This window comes from Phaethon lepturus, unplaced genomic scaffold (assembly GCF_000687285.1).
Source record: "Phaethon lepturus isolate BGI_N335 unplaced genomic scaffold, ASM68728v1 scaffold12303, whole genome shotgun sequence".
Lineage (NCBI taxonomy): Eukaryota > Metazoa > Chordata > Aves > Phaethontiformes > Phaethontidae > Phaethon > Phaethon lepturus.
The window spans coordinates 27,682-45,942 of NW_010528411.1; the positions used below are offsets into that span (position 1 = coordinate 27,682).

An 18,261-nucleotide genomic window follows, 5' to 3' on the forward strand; every position below is an offset into this window, starting at 1 on the left:
GCATGCAGACAGGTCAAATACTGTTGTGGTTTCGCATCAGCTTCTTCTGTTTTACTTCCATATTTTTGAGAGCTTCCCTTAGGTAAGGAACACATCTGTTTATGTCTGAAAACAACAGATACGCTCAAGCTGGAATGTGGAGGAGGCTTCTCTTCACAAAACAAGCACCGCATTCCGCTGGCAGGCTTGCCAGAGGGCACAGCATAACTAAGAGTATGAACTGCTCCACTTACCGTCTCTGTACAAACAGAAGATTTTTCTCCAGACATGCCCTTTATGATACCAGCAGACGTATTTGCAGCTAACAGCGGAATATTCCCGTTTACTTCCTGACGCTGGGATAACCCATCCATCAAACTCACAAAGCGGGTTACTTCCGGTGTCGCATTATTCAGATTATTACAGCGCAAAAAAGAATAATAACAAAAAGCCCGATGGGACATATCAGCAATAAACTTATGCATGAACAGAGCAAAATGCTGGCCATGCTACAGTCAGAGAGTTTTTGTCTTCATTTTTAATGAAATTAATATTTAACCTTAAATGTCTACAATTATCCATGCAACTAAAGATGGGTCTATTGAAAATGAAATCAGGTATGCATTAACATGTTAAAAAACCCCATTTGGCCAGACTTTAAAGAATCAATCATGAAAACGTTACATGTACACTACTAGTACGAGATCAGTGTTAGAGATAGTGCCTTGGCAATGATACTTCCTTCAAGCTATGGTAAGAAGAGAAAAACACATTTTTAGTGCAGTCATTAAGTTAACATCTTTCATAATTAATAAAGAATCATGAGTCACTTTCTGGGAACGACATTAAAGGAACTTCAGGACATAGTATGTGAAGAAAGAGAATTTGGGAAGTTGTGTGATATTGTGGAACTGCATTTCTTAATAATTCAGGCAAGTGATTTTAAGCAACTTTGGAGGGGGCGTGGTGATTTCTTTTTGTAAAAATGAATCACAGAAGTAAGGGATGCTGGAATCTGACAGTCGAAACATCACCAAATAATACAAGTAACCAGCAATATAATTCTGAGATATAAGCAAACCGCAGGTTTCTTGCAGGTGTTTTCTCAGGAGAACTTGGAGTAGTCACAGCAATATAAAGCACAGAGCAATTAGATTGTCTCCTGTTTTATCCAATGAAGACTTAATGGTTTAACAGGTGATACTGGTTAGAAAATTACTACTTTTATATACATGCATGTTTATATGTATATTTACATATCTGTATAGCATTTGTTTAAGATTTCAAATAACACAGTTGTTAAGAAACCAACAGTGATGGAAATCATTCTGTTTAATTCATATGCTTATTTCAGATGTAGCTTCATCAGAAGGTTGGGTCTGTAGCAACTGCTTCCAGGACTGGTTTTGATTTTATTCAGTGATGATCTAATACAAATGCATACATAATCCTGGCCGTGGCATTTTAGTTGTGTCCCTTAGCAGGATACTTCAACCGCTAGACTAGGCTCTCTTTTACCTGCTTTCCTCTTTACCCCATGACACCTCCATTCTCGGTAGCACAGATGAATGAGCTCCAGCTGCCAGAGAGGCATCTCACTCAGGCTACTGCCCAGCCTTGTGGTTAGGACACAGATACTGGACCTCAGGTTCAACTCTCTCCAGTTTGAAGCATCCAGCACTACCCGCTTCCTACGGCGGTATCAACCTCCATCAGACAACTGCGCGCTTGAACATATCAGACTTCTCAGATTTTCCTGCAAGAATTTGATGAAACAGCTTTCCACTCACAGGAATGCTGAAGAGGAGAGCGGTGTCCCTCTCTCTCTCCAGGACAACCACTGTGAGCAAATGTTCTGAAATGCTGAAAATGTTGGGGGGGTGGGGAAAGATCTGAAAATTCTAAGAATGTTGCATTCAAGGTCTGGCAGGATGAAGTAAAATTAAAGTCCCCAGATCTTCTTTTGGGCATCATTCGGGCAGATTCTGCTCTACTTTATTATGAAATTCCTAATATAATCATATCTGATAAGAAGGCTAGTCCTTTTTGTATCAAGGAAGAGGAACTAGATCCTATGCCATATTTTCACACTTCTCTAATTTTCTGGAGCATTACTTCCTACCGTTGCTTCAAAAGAAAGGGCAAATAGATTACTATGTTCCCTTCCTTCTTCTCCAGCCAAATTAAAACTCTTCTCTAAGACTTGTTCATCCATCAGAAGGTTAATAGTAACAATAGTACATTTAATAAATGCACATTTAATAAATGGTACATTTTATTAAATAAAAAATAAAGAATTTTATGAGTAGGGGAGAAAGTGTAAAGGTAAATGCAAAAGAAGGTATAACTTATCTTCTCATCTTCCTTTTCCATTCTGCTCTTTTAAAAGTCTTCCTGAAATTGTTATCTTTGTCTCACATTCCAACCCTATTACACAAACACTCTTACTAAGCCTTTTTTTTCCCTCTAGCAATAGGTTTCCCCGCCTCTAGCAGAAAGATGAAAGGCAGGTAATCTGTGTAGAGTCTCCAGAATTATGAGAAGCAGGAGATGCTGTGCACAGAGGAAGTTCTGTGAACACACGACTAAAGAAAACATCGCAGAAATGTGTTTCTCAGTGACACAAATACTGTTTGGAACAAGTTGTTGATCAGGTCATATATTCAAGGCATTGCAATGAGAAAGGAACAGCCGGTATTTTACATTAAAGGAGAATGTTTCCATTGGAAGTAAAAAAATAGCACATTTTATTTTGCTTCTGAATAAGAACCCCAAAATAATGATCATGTTTTTACATTCTTCCAGAATAGAAGTAATCAATCCTCATCCTTAAGAGGAAGCTTTATGAGTATATTTTGTTTTAATTAGCTATTTTGTAAATATAGTCTTCCTAATTTAGGAAAACAGTTTGGAACATTTGTCCTCAAAGAGATAAACATTTACTCTTTGAAAGCTGAACATATCCACGCACTGCTTTATTGAGCCTATTACAAAGTTTGAGGTGCAAGTTGTAGTAGACACATCTGTGCTATTTTCTTTTGACAGAATTTCATCCCGAAGTGTGGAAATAACTGAAGTCAGATTAACCCTGCAGGTGAAGTAAATAGGTTTGACATGAGCAACAGAAACAGACAAACCAAATTACTTTCAAGAATATATCCTTTTATCTAAAATAAGTAGTCCACCTGTTTTTTGTTTCTGTTGTTTTAAGACTGATTTTTCACTTGAAGAGAAACTTTCTTCCCTGAAGGGAAAATGTAAAGAATAGGAACTGAAAACAAAAGACAACAAACTTTACAAACGTGCCCAAGGGACACAAGTGCACAATGCCTCAGGGGGGGAATGAAAAAAACACTTATTTCCAGATATTTCTAAACTGTCATCGATGACAGTCTCTCAGTAAGAGGTGACATTGTTTTAACTTATACCTCACCCCCAGCAAACCCCCAGACTCCTCTGACTTAAGAAAAGTCTTTCAAGTTCCTCTGTTTTCTTTCACAGAACAGAACCTGAGGGATAACTCAAGAGGTGGGTAACGAGATAATTAGCAGAAACTAAAATTTACCGTTTCACTATACCAACCAGTCTGAGACTTTCAGTGAAGCTCCTGGTGAAGCCCAGGGTGTTCCCACTGGAGCTCAGTGCAGGCAGCGGCCGGGCCCGGCTGCTGCCCACCTTTTTTTGCCTTTTCTCTCTTTCACTCCGGAGACAGTCAATGCAGGGAATTCCGTTTGCATTGAAACAACTCAGATTAAAGTATGGCCTAAATAACTGTCCTTACTCTGTTTCACAGGATTGAAGGAAATACCATTCCTCCTCTTTTTTTTCTCTGTCATTTGTTTTCATTTTAGCATGCCAGGCCACATAACATCTGCACAGTATAATCAACAGGTGACTTCTCAGAGATCACCTTCACCCCTTCCCCCAGCTCTTCTTCCAGCCACGTCTCCTTCCCCAGTCTCTCTTCTTACACCCTAACCTCCCACTGCTGCCAGCATGACCTACAGTTTTTCAAAGGCTCAGTGGGGTGCTGCAGAAAGTGTTGTTCAAGGGCTCCATTTACTATACACAACTAACCCTTATTAGCTATTTCCCCAATAAATCCCATGGCAGGTATGTGAAATACAGTTGTCTCAGACATCTGGGTTAATTATTACATTTGCAACTTTTCAAAACATAAACAAACCTCAAAAAGTGTTGGCTAAACGTATTTGCCTTCTTTCTTCAGTAAATAATGCTAAAAAATTAAGATAAGGCAGATGACCCCTGCTTTGGCTTATTACACGAGTGATCTAAAACAGCCTTTGCCCCCCGCCAAAATCGGAATCTAGTGTCATCAAGCATTTAAAAGATGCAAGTAAAATACTTACAAGTACAATGTAACATTGACAGAATTACACCGGGTTGCTTTGCCGTACGCGTGCCGCAAGGCTAAAGGCTCTCCTACAAAGACCTGCTTTGCCTCTGCCGCTGTGCAGTACTTCGACACGCTGGTGTAATTACACTCTGTGCCTGACTCTCATCTGCTCATTAGCTGGACAAAGTAAAACAGCTTCAAAATGGGTGTTTAAGGATCAGCCTGTGAAACGTGTAACCCCGTGGTTTCAGATGAAGAATCTTAGTTTAAAAGTTTGCATGTTGATCTGGGAGGAAAGTAGAAAGCAGAAAGAAGAAAGAAACGCTCTGCAAGTGAGTTTCTCTGTCACCAAAGTATAGGTCTTAATTTAAGAACCTATATTATGACACTATTTATAGTGCCTGAGAGCCAATAAAGAATGAAGCCTTGCATCCTTCTGTCTAGCATCTATACAAATAGAGACATAGGTTTCCTGTAGAGCTTATCACGCAGATAGAAAGGGAAGACCTGAGGTAGAGGAAGTGGTAAAATAATTATGTTTGAGCTGTGTGAAGGCAGCACTTTCATGTTAGTATCTTTATTGACTAGAAAGGACTAAAGTAAAAAGAAAAAATTGCGGAAGGATGTTGAAGAATCAAAGTGTAAAATGAAGCTGAGTGAAAAACAGGATGGTGAGGAGCGACTCATCACAGGACAGAGTAAGTGTAGGCAAATCCGGGAATGTTATCTACCTGAATGGCAAAGCACCGGATTAGGTTTTCATGGACACGTCTGAAAGTTGGGCACTCTGCTACACACTCCTCTGTGATTTTCCCTAAAATTTCAAGCAGGGAAAGGAAGGGCACCTCAATGGCTCCAGAGCTGGAGCCTCTTCTGCACTGGATTGCTCTCCAGTGACGCTGGGCATGGAGGCTGTGCTTGCCTTTGTGGGACCCTTCTGAGTACAGGTGGTTCCAGATACCAAGAATATTAAAAAAGTGATGGAAGCCAAACACACAACAGACATGCAGCCTATATCTACAAGCAAAAAAATTTAGAGGGTAAAGATACAACAGAGCCCAGGTAAAAAATATTACACTATTTCCTGTTGTGCGTAAAACCCATTCTTTTTGTTTTCTCATTCCATTTTATTTATGTTGTTGTTTCAACCCAGAAAGATTCTCTAAATGCAGTACTTCAATAAGAAATAGATAATGCACAGCAAACAAGCTAACACCCTGTGTACGGTTGCCTGAAAATTCATGCAGTGAGGTGATCACATATATCATAACATGTTGCTGACTCATTGCTAGTACAAGAGAAAATAATTTCCCCTCAGGAACAATAATAGCTTATCTGTTATCTCTCATCTGCGAAGAGAAAGAATAATAACCTTGAAGTCATAGCAAATGATCTCCACCTGTGACACTGATGAAATACTGAGGTGAAGCTGGCCAGGTGAAACTGTAGAGGTTGCAACTGTAAAATGAAAACATCTGTCTGGAAAAGGTTGTATATTCAGACATAGGACATTGTTTGAAGAAGAAAATCAGAAGGACAATGTTCAGTTATGATTTCTGTGGTGAAATATAATGAGTCAAATAACGAGAGTGTATGTTATAGCTGAAAAAAAAAAGACAAAAAAGAAACGTCTTCCGACTCAGGCATCTATGAGAAACAAGAAGTTATTTTTCTGAATAAGTTTCTCTTTTTAATAACTTCCTAAACTCCCAAGGTATACTTTTTATTTTGCTCCTTAACTAAGGAAGTAGAAGCCAAAAAAATGACTAACGATATTGCACAATATCACAAAGGAAAGACTATGTCTGTTTTAGAGATGGGTCAGATTAGTCTGGAAAAGCAGAAACTTTGTACTTGTGAAATCTAAATGTCAGTATAAGCACTTACTATATTTGAAAAAATGTAAATGCTGAATACATATGTTTGGGTTTGTTCATCAAAACTTACGGAATTCTTCTCACCATTGATTCAGAGACAACAAAACTTTACAGATTGGGGCAACCATGTACTCCCCAACTATGTTCAGATGGGCTACCAGCATGGTGAGATAAGCGGTGCCAATCACTCCCACTAACTGTGTCCAGCTCCAGCAAAAATCTTCACGGAGAATCAGTCTCCTAACTCAGAGTCTTATTTTAGTGCTGCCTTGCCAAAGTTTTGTTTACCTTGCCCCAGAAAAGGGGAGTCCACCAACACAGGCCCTTCATTTCCTGTACAATCAACAGCCAGAGGGAGACATCTTTGGAGACCAGGAGAGGAAAACCCAGTCCATCTACCATAGATGCTTTCCATCGCCTTGGATGCACAGGCAATTTATGAAATCTTCTCCAGTTAATTTTAGATCTATATATAGATTTTTTATATAGGGATTTAATTTTAGAGCTATATCTAGCTCTTCTAATCAGGGTATAATGTACTAAAAAAATGTTAGATACTTCAATCTCTTCATGGGCCAACTGGCCTAGTTTTCTTTTGACAAGGGTCAATCTATCTTCTAATGTGACTCATCCAATGTGAAACAGTCCTTAGACTTTAAATACTTTGGCAAAATTAGCATCTGGGATACTGCTCCTGACAGAAATAGGGATGAAGGCTGCAGCATAAACAGGCATTCATTTTTTTATCTGTGAAGATTTAGTAGGTAACTGTAACACATGGAAGAATCACCTGCATTTGGGAGAACTAAGCTCAGCAGTCCATGAAAAGCATCTGATGAAGCTGCATTGGTGTAATCCCCAGGATGGCTGAAGCCCATGATGTACATAGAGCTATGCTGAGTAGCTGGTGGTGTCTATCAGGAATCAGTGAAAACATAGTCAGCTGGCCAGTCAGCCTTCCTCACTCAACATTTGAGTCAACACAAGTGCATTTATGCCCAGTAATTTCAAGCACAGAGATGTCTGGGGCTTTACTAATAGATTCACTAACTGCTGTTGACAACAGCACGAACTGGCATGATGTGGATTACATTGTGCTTTTGACTGCAAAACCCACATTTACAGGTGGGAGAAATTTTTGGAAGCTTTTGACTTCAATTTTCACCTCTGGATCTGCAGTAAATGCAGATCTGCATTTACTCACCACAATTCAATGTAGTAGATATGGAAGAAGCAGCTACTTGGCTCCAGTAGAGACATCAATAACCTCTCATTTTCTTAATAGAATAGAATAGACCATTTCAGTGGGAAGGGGCCTACAACAATCATCTAGTACAACCGCCTGATCAATTCAGAGCTGATCAAAAGTTAAAGTATGTTGTTAAGGGCATTGTCCAAATGCCTCTTAAACACTGACAAGCTTGGGGCATTGACCATCTCTCTAGGAAGCCTGTTCCAGTGCTTGACCACCCTCTCGGTGAAGAAATGCATCCTAATGTTGAATCTAAATCTCCCCTGATGCAGCTTTGAACCATTCCCATGTGTTCTATCACTGGATCCCAGGCAGAAGAGAGCAGCATTTCGCCCTCTCCATTTCCCCTCCTCAGGAAGCTGTAGAGAGCAATGAGGTTGCTCCTCAGCCTCCTTTTCTCCAAACTAGACAAACCCAAAGCCCTTAGCTGCTCCTCACAGGACATGCATTCCAGCCCTTTCATCGGCTTTGTTGCCCTACTCTGGATGCATTCAAGGACCTTCACAGCCTTCTTAAATGATGGGCCCCAGAACTGCACACAGTACTCAAGGTGAGGCTGCACCAATGCTGAATACAGGAGGTTAATCACCTCTTTTGACTGGCTGGTTATGCCATGTTTGATGCACCCCAGGATGCAGTTTGCCCTCTTGGTTGCCAGGGCACACTGCTGACTCACATTGAGCCTGGTGTCGACCAGCACCCCCAGATCTCTTTCTGCAGGGCTGCCCTCCAGCCACTCCTCTCAAGTTTATACTTGTGCCTGGCATTACTCTGTCCTAGGTGCGGAATCTGGCATTTCCACTTGTTAAATTTCATCCCATTCATCAATCACTGCCCAATGCCCCAGCCTGTCTAGATCCCTCTGCAAGGCCTCCTGTCCCTCAAGAGAGTAAACAGCACCTCCCAGTTTGGTATCATCAGCAAACTTGCTAATGGTGCATTCAAATCCTGCATCCAAATTGTTTATAAATATATTGAACAGAACTGGCCCTAGAATTGAGCCCTGAGGAGCACCACTGGTGACCAGTTGCCAGCCAGATGTAGCCCCATTCACTACAACCCTTTGAGTTCTGTCTTTCAGCCAGTTCTTCACCCAGCACACCATAAACCCACTCATCCCACAGTTGGACAACTTGTCCACAAGGATGCTGTAAGGGACAGTATCAAAAACCTTACTAAAATCCAGAAGAACTACATCTACCACCTTCCCTTCATCCACTAGGCAGGTGACCTTATCATAGAAGGATATCAAATCAGTTAAACAGTCTTTCCTTCTGTGAACTCATGTTGACTATGTCTGATGATTGCATTATTCTTTAAATGCCTTTCAGTAGTACCCAGCATAAACTTCTCCATAAATCTCCACACCGGTTAGACTAACAGGTCTGTAGTTCCCTGGGTCTTCCCTCATGTCCTTTTTGTGGATTGGAATAACATTGGCTAGCTTCCAGTTAGCAAGGACCTCCTCAGACTCCCAAGACCTTTGGTAGATGATAGAGAGGGGTCCTGCCACAATATCTGCTAGCTCCTTCATAACTTTGGGATAAATCCCATCAGGCCCCATGGACTTGTGAACATTCAGTTGATACAGCTGGGTCCTTACAATTTCAGTGTCCACAAATGGGAAGTCACTGTCCCACCACTCGTGGACCTCTGACTCAGGGGACCAGGCAGCCCAAGGTCTGTCATTATTATTAATGACTGAGGCAAAAAATGCATTGAATGTTTCCTCTTTTTCTTCATCCTTATTGATCAGATGACTATCTTCAACAAGTACCGGTCCAATGTTTTCCTTAAAAACATTGATTTCCAAGTTGGCAGAATGTATGTACAATTTCATAAGACAGAAAGAGAGTAATAGTTAAGAACATTGTGTCCTTGCTTTGAAAGCTTTTGCTGGAAGCAAACTTTTATGATTTAATTCAACTTAGAAAGAAAAGGGTATGGAATGACCCACAAAATCTTTCATAGTTGAATGTGCTTCTGTAATTTAAAACATGCACCAGGAAAGTCAAAAGTCAAGAAAAGCAGTGGTGGTGGTGTTCCCAAGATAACCGCCTACGCACTAATTTAAACCTACTCTTTACTGTGTCCATCTTTACTGGATGGCAGCCAGAACCAGTTTTGAACTTGTTACTTTTCTTTTAACCAGAGTTAAACATTTCATAAAGGGGTTAAATCAGTCTGACATGCAGCATGGTGCTTCTCTTCTGTGGAAATTTCTCTCTGTAGAAATGCAACCGTTAATATAGAGCACATAATGTTGTGAGTCTATAAGGCACGCTTCATTTTCATCATAGCCATTACACTGTCACTATGTCATAGCCCTAGATAATCCTAAAACATTTTTCTATCAATCGGCATCATTTGTTTATTATAACTCGACTATTCTATAAGCTCAGAAGTCTTGTATGTGACAACCATCACAGAGGCCTGTATAGATTATATTACTAGACTATTGCTAATTCAATGCAATCACTTAGTAACAGAAAAAAAAACTACAGCCAATACAGATTTTGGCAATAGATATCCAAACATTGTTGTAAATATTCACATCTAGAAGTGTTCAGATAGAAAACCTGCAAGATAAATTTCTTCATTTGCTGCACTAAAGTTTTCCCAGGCTCTTTCTGGTCCTGCCTACTCGGTGAGTGCAGTTTGTCGTATAGTACTGAACAGACAAAGCCAGTGGAGGGTGAAGCTTCTGACAGGGTGGATCTGGTCGTTGTCCAATTCCACCTGGTGTGACGAGGTGTCAGAGCCCAGATCTTCAGCTGGACCAGGTCCTAATGAATGAACTCCCACAGGAATTAAGAATCAACACAGCATAAATTTATGTGTATCTTTACGGTAAATATTTTAATTTATGTAATTAAACCCATTCTAAAATGACAGTCTGAACTCTGGTATTGCTTTTGCAACTTCTCTTTAAAGTAACTTCAACACTAGTGCTGATGATAATGACTATACACACACATAATGAACCTATGTATGTACATGTATACACACATACACACATATATGCTAAGTAGAGAATCTTGTTCCCTTTAACAGCCTGCTATTTCTTACTTTCACTTGTGGCATCATGTCTTAAGTTTGAGGGAGCTCCCAGTTGCTCAAATTAGCATACGTTATCACTTTCTTTTGATTTGTTATCAAAATCCATATATTTATTCACAGTAAAAGATATTGTAGTTCATTTTCCAGCACAGTGTGTAGTGGAGCATGTGCTTACAGGGCGTGAGCTCTTATAAACTTTGTGAGATAAATCCAAAACTCCCTGAACTGTGCTGAACTTAGTGGTTCTGCTGTTGGCCACTGAGAGTTCATACTTCATCCTCTCTGTTGTTCTACAAAGAACCTGGACACCCTTTAACTCTAAACGACATTAGCTGAAAGAAATAGTAAATGCTGGTTATTAAAGCTTCCTGTTTTCTCGGTGTTAGGAAGTCTAGTAACAATCTGACCACTACCACACACTTGGGAATGCTGTGAAATGTTCACCTTCATCCATCATCTTAAAAAAACTATCGTAATTTTAGGATCTGGAAATAGAAGCCAAAAATCAGAAGCAGAACTCTGTTAATGATTCATTGGTGATTCAGAGTGTGTCATGTATCCTCCATTTGTTGCCAAGGGAACTTGACACCCACTTCCTACCACATCGTCGCTACAATCAAAACGGTGTCAAGCCACAATATTGCTTTGCTGCTGTTTATGACTGCTAAATGCCAACTTCTTGTAAAAAATAACTGTGTAAAATAGGTTTTCTTAATACCATCATTAATTTCTATGTTTTAGAGTTATCAGTGGCCAGCTAGAAATCACATTGGAAAAGAATGATATTATCTGCAGCTTCCAATCTGTCTCTTGCAAAACTGTTAAGTTGGTTCTGTGAAATGAACTATAGTACACTCTGAGTCTTGAAATGTGAAAGGGAGTTGTTGGGTTTTTACTGAAATATCTTCTTGACTGCCGAAACTGTTTCAACAAGAAATGGGTTAAAAGTGGAGATACTTGAAAGTGTCTCTCTGGTTTGTAAAAAATGTTCCGGGTTTTCTGGTTTTGTATTTTTAATGTGGTTTACATCCAGAATAGATTAAATTGATCTTTTTCGACATTTTCAATGAACTGCACGCTTCCCTTATCTTATTCACTGCTAGTGAGACTGGCATTCTTGTTACCAGATGTGTCTGCTCTGAGGATAGAGACCTGAAGTAATATCCAAAGTAGTTTAACTGGAATTTTTTAGGCTCAAAAAACTGAACTCCAAAGAAAACACCTTGCTGAAGATTTATGGCCTGGTATGATAAAGATGTTTCAGGCTGGTCCTATACTTGTTGACTTTAAAATCAGTTTAGCTGAAATGATTTCAAAATTCTTTAGGAAGTCCTACATACACTTTAGACTGACCTGAGGAATAACTCAGTGATTTCCTTTGCCTTCTTTGGACAGATATCTATCACTGTAGAAGAAAAAGAAAGGTTGAAGAAAAGCAGTTTCTTAATAAACATTAAAATAAGTTTATTTTACATACCATAGTATTATCGTTATTTACCTTGTGATAATATTGCAAGGTTTCTTGTGTGGGAAGGGCATTTATTCCAGTCTTGGAGTTTTGAAATTCTACATTAAAAGTCTATACTTTTTTCAATTCAGAGTGAGCTGAGAAAAAATCTTTGCTTCAAGCCAATCAGAAAAGTAATTTAAACCCATGTCTTCTACCAACAGAGTAAAACCTGCTCCCCAGGCTACTCTACACTCTGTGGTACACTTTCACTAGCAATTCTTCTTCTCAGCCATTTTTAATTTCTCTTCGCCAAACCAAAACTTTTTAGTTTTCATTGAGTTGTGTCTTGGCAAAAAGAAGTTTTGGCAAACCAGATTCAGTGTTAAACATGGTGGCTTTGGTCCAGCAAAGCACTTACTTTCTTATCTTTAAGCAAAGACTTAGTTCTCATTGTTTTAGCTATTTGAAATTATGTAGTGTTCCTTTAGCATCAGTGCTGTAACAGGATAGGAACTTAGTGAGGATATATTCTGAGGAAAACAGGCTGCTATAGTTTAAAATAACCATGAGTAACATATTCTAGGAATTCATTAAGTTTGCAATATTTTGGTTTAATTTGTCAAAAAAAATAGAAAATAACTGCAAAAATATTTTTTGAACTTTCTGTTTATAGTTCGTCTCATTCCTCAAGAATTAAAAATTAAAAGTTCCCTAAATTGTTATCAAAGCCTAGTACCTGTGGAAAGAACAATTCTGAAATACAAGAAGTATGGAGATGGAGTATAATCCCATTTTATGTATGTTTTCTTTTTAATACCATATTGTACAATATCTTTTTTCAATATGAAAAGAAAATACACCTAAACATATAGATATTTAGAAAAGCTAATTGCATTTTAATAAGAAGCTGTACACATATGTAACTTAAATATATGAAACTACAAATACGAGAGCCATGTGAAGACCAGGGATATTTATTTCTGCTTTCCCATAACTGTGTGAATAAAAGTGCTTGTAATATCTATGTTTATATGTACGTATGCACATAAATAGCTAGGAAAAGATTTCAACAAAAGGTTTAAATCCTATTTTGCAATTAGTGTTTTTCATCTGAGAAAATATGTATCTTCTATCTTTTTTGGAGTTTAAATCCACTTGAGATAAAAAGCATAATAAACAAGAATAATAAATAATAACACATATATAAATAGTAAGATAATAAGCAAGAATAGACAGATAATAAAAAAGAAAAATATCTTTTAAGCTTAACATTTGTTGTTAGACTCTTCACAGTGTGAGAAAGTTAGAAGATGGGACTTTGAGGAATCTGGTCTAGTGGAAGGTGTCCCTGACCATGGCAGGGGAGTTGGAACTAGATGACCTTTAAGGCACCTTCCAACCCAAACCATTCTATGATTCTATGATAAGATCATGTTATATTCTTCAGGGCACAATATAGTCTCTTTCTGGGGTAAGAAAATATTTTTCTACTGGCTTTTTCACTGCAATGCATAGTTGGCTAGGAAAGGCTAATGACTGAAGCTGGAGTCCTCTTCCAAGGTGCTGATGCAGAACATCTTTCTCCCCACAACTCGTCTTTCCATAGTCTACTGCACACACTAGCATAGTCCTTTAACTTGTGAGGAAGCTGAGGCAGAGAGACATTATTTGCCCAGCCCAAGAGTAGATTAAAAGAACCTGTGTGAAGAATGGAGAGCCAGTGGCTCTCAGCCAGCTTTTGGCTGCCATGCCCGGGATCTTAGGGACTGTGCTGGGTGGGTGCTGACAACCAGAGAAGGACAGTGTGTGGCACACCACCAGTGGCCTTATATGAGAGACCTGGAGGCAAGGTTGGAGTGGAGCCTCGTGTCTTTAGTGACTTGGAGAGAAGCGCAGGGAGGAAATACAGACTTCAAAGACCAATTACATTGCCAAACAAGCAAAAAGGAACCTAATTATAACTGCAGATGTGGCCAGCAGGGTCAGTGGTCCAGCTGGAAGCCAAGCTCTGTTTGCTTCAGGGTCAAATGTTTTTAGATAGTAACTGCTTCTTAACACAATTTTAAGTTTTAACTAGTTCACTTGAAATCAACAATAAAACTTCTATTGACTTCAGTAAGACCAGAACTTGACTGTAATCCAGGGCCTGAGAACACATCTTACATTAGATAAGGATTCTATTTGATCTCAAGTTACTTGTAAACATTCCTCATTGATTTATTCCAAAGGAAAGGATTTGCACCCGTAGGAAAAAAAGCAGAATACTGGGTCTAGTACTTTGGGGAGAATAGACCACGCTTTTCTGAGTCTTCTCAATAATATTTTCATGCCCACAAGGGAGGCTGAATAGCACACCCCTGTTGTGCAACTTTCCTTCAGTTACCGCTAGAAAAAATGCCTTGGGTTTTTTCCTCTTTCCAAGCATCAAGTATTGTAAGATAAACTTAAAAATACAAAAGAGTGTATTTCTTGTAGTCTGAGCTAAGCACAATTTTCTGAGTTAAGGACGATTTATAGATACAATGTTAATGATGTGACATTTGTCTCAATGCTGTAAGCTGCTCATATGTTTAAGAGATTTTAACAACGTGGTTGTCGTTAAGGTGCCATCATTATCTTGTAATACCCTTCTCTACGCCTAACTTTTTTTGGTGGCCAGGCTGGGTAAAGAATATTAAAATTTTGGTACATATTCTTTTCTTTTCTGTAGAAATACCTGGTGACTGCAGTCAGACCTAGCAGCCATTCATCTGCCTTTTTTCCTTGAAAGAAGGGGTTTATCCTTGGTCCCTCGGCATCCTCTCAAATCCTTGTTTGCAGTAACAGTTACTTTTTGATTCCACTTGTGCAGCCTTGTCAATTCAACAACCATCTGCACCACCACTGAAAAGAGGACGGCTGATGCCCTCCCCTGTGCCAGCTCTAGTCTTCAGGTGGCTGCTCCGGGAACTAAATGAGGGATTCAGTCTGCCTGAAAAGTGATCTGGTGAAAGAAAAACCAGAGCAAATCCAGGAAAGTTGCTCTGCAGTTGGGTGAAAGTAGCTGTAGGGCTGCAATTACAGCCGAGTTGGTGTTGACTGAAACATAGGTCAGCCTCGAAACTTTCCTAAAATAACCTGAGCCCCAACCTACCACCCGGCCACAAAACACCTCTGGCTTCAGCCTTGCACAGAGCATCGCTACAGGGGCCCGAATGAAATGGACGGCTCTTTGTCTGGATCGCTGGGTGGAGAGCCATCCATCTCGGCATGGAAGCGCATAACGTTGTTGTTGAAGGCATTCATGTTGCTACCTGCTACAGATCTCCAGGTATCAGAAAAGTTTGCTAACTTGGAAAGGTTTCGGATGACTGTGAATAACACTGTTTTCTCCCCTTGCTTCATTTTCACCCCAAAGGGAAAAGAAAAACAAAACAACAGCCAGGCATTTTCAAGGTTTCCCAAGTAAAAGTTATGTTGTATTGTGCAGTGTTATGTAATCGCAGTTGAAATTAATATTTTTTTTCCATGGGTTACTAAATCCATGCTTTGAACTCCAAGTGTTGGTATGCATTAAAGTCAGGAAAATATCAAAAGTTCAATGCTTGAAGGCATGTCTCCCTTTTTAGGCAGTGCTCAGGTCTTGAACTTTGGAAGAAAAAATCTCTATTTTTCTAATACTGCTGTGACTACATCTGCAGCTGTCAGGAGATCTATATCCAATAGCCCAACAGGCATTTTTAGATGAGTTAGATTTAATTTTTAATGTGAAAGAAATAGCTTAGTCCATTTTATTAATTCCATTTAACCTCCATACACATTCCTCTTTTCTCTTATATTAACAAAAAGACTGTCAGCACTATCTCCAGCATTGTTTCTGACACAGCATATGGACCCTTGTTACAGAACTGTGTGTGGAATATATTTTCTTTATACTTCTTTAGTGTCTTATGCGAGAGGTCCCTAAAATGATTCAAAAACATCCACTAAGGCAGCGCATACTGGGACAAAGAAATATTTATGAGCTGCTTTACTCAATGTTAGATGATGGAAAAATGTAAAAAAAAATAAACAGTAGCTGTAAGTCACTTAATGTTTTGACCGAAGCATTAATTTTTCTTGGATGTTGTTGAAACAACTGCTTTTGCAAAATGTACCATGTGTTGTGTACATAACAATATATATTTTTGCTGTATACTGTACCTACTCATTCTAGAAGACAACTATAGGCAGCCACTGTTTTGTTTTAAAATAATATTTTCCAAAGAAACTTTTTTTTAACATGGTAACTTATTTTAGGAAGAAATTTCTTTTTTCCTCTATTTTCTGCCTTTTTTATAAAATGATATGTTATCAAGGAATCTTCAGTTATCACAAATGACGAGCAAGTGAGTTTTATACCTTATCTGAAAAAGGACTCATCCAAGAAGGTAAAGCATTGTAATACTGAGGGAAGGGGTTAAGTCATTCTTGGAGTAAAGTGCTGTTCACAGAGGGTCACTGTCAAACATTTTGCAGTCATTTATTTATTCCTGATGTCACCTTTCTTTATACTAAACTAATAAAATGCTTATTTGGTGGTGATACATGATCTCAGCATAACGTAGCTGGATACAGACCAGCTGCTTTGCTAGCAGAATTGTCATGTGAACATGGCCATATGCAGTCACTGATCAAACGGTTGGATATTCAGATAGTGTGGCCACTAGATCTGATCAATGCTTTTTGACTGAAACCTTTAGTTGAAAAAATGAGGGCTTGCTAATAGTGAAATTTTTCACCAGAAAGATTTTTCTCTTTCCAGAAATATTTAGAACTTTTAACTCATATTTTTTTAATATAATATTTTTAAGTCCAATGTAAACTTTCATTTAACTTATAACAATAGGTGAAACTGTGCCTTGAGTTGCATTTTACATTTCAATTATCTTTGCAAAACCCAAATATTATTTTAAAATAAATAAAATATAGAAGTGAAATGCACAAATAGTCTTTATTTCTTTAAAGTGTCAATGAAGTATTTTAATTGGGTTATGACAACCAGCAGTAGAGATTTAGTTCACCTTGAGTTGCTTCCTGATACTTTGTGTGATGTTTTCAAGAACATGTTGAAGGCACAGAATTGCAATTGCAGTGAAATCTTCTTTGATGCACGCTGGGACAGCTCTTTCCTAACTGACAGACCGTTTTCACTCTTGTATCCATATTATGAACATATTTTTTGCTCTTATAGAACTGGGTTCCCAAAAAAAGGTGACTGAGCAAATTGTTCTTCAAGGACGGACCTACATCAGGAAATATAAATAAGATCATTTAACTTCAAAGACCGAAAGTCTTTTTAAATAGCTATGCTGAAGAAATTAGATATATATGTATCTCATGTTCCTCAGGCTTCTAATTGAATTAGTAAATGAGAACAATCTTCCCATTTCATCCAAGTGAAACTATCTTGGGTAACATTGCCCTAATGTATAGCTGCATTTAGGTTAGGTAATGGTTGAATATTTTTTCACGGTAACTAAATCCTTTAGCCAGCAGACATTACTGTGGGATTTAAGAAAGATTAAACTTCTAGGATCCTGCCAAAAGCCATAATTAAAGTAACTAGGATCTGCTTATATAAACAACTGTCATTTTATTTTAACTGGGACTTTTGCCTTTTACTAGTGTCAAACAGAATAAGCTTCCAAGAGACTCGACTTTCAAGAGGTTCCCTTTAGTAACTGTATCTTTTCTGAAATGTTAGTACAACACACCATTTGCATACTCTGCCCTTGCTAAGGCAAAACTATAAACTCTTGAGAATTAATTACTGAATGATAAACCAAGTTTTGAACAGAAAAAAATCCTGAAATTGCCATGGATTAAAAGATTTTCAATGTAATAAAAAGATCAGAAACATGAGAAGGAAAAGGAATAGCTACAATGACAAAGAAAATAGTCAGCTGGGGAAGAGCAAGAAAAAGCAGTAAGCCTAGCCTGGGTCCCGAGCGCTCAGGACACCCAAGGTCTTGCCCTGTAAGTATGTATAAGTCATCTGGTCACAACTGGTTATGAACTTCAGCCACCTGTGAGACAAACACGTATTTCTTTAGGATGAAGCCCAGGATATGGGCAGGTTGGGCAGCAGAAAGCTTGGTCCATGCTGGGAGAGGAGAGGTCTATCTATGAGTAGCATAGTGGACTCGTGGGCATGCTCCCTCCTGTCCACTCCTCTTGGTCTCCTTCCCACGCCACACATGCACAAGCACAGCCTGGGTCTGCCCCAAGCCATCCCTGAAAGTCCCTCAGCCGCAAAGCTAGGTGG

At 38.9% G+C, this 18,261-nt stretch overlaps 1 pseudogene; it reads right to left on the reverse strand.

Annotated features, from left to right (window-relative positions):
* Positions 1–233: 233 nt before the first annotated feature.
* LOC104618150 lies at positions 234–15,359 on the reverse strand (annotated as a pseudogene).
* Between the last annotated feature and the right edge of the window lie 2,902 nt (positions 15,360–18,261).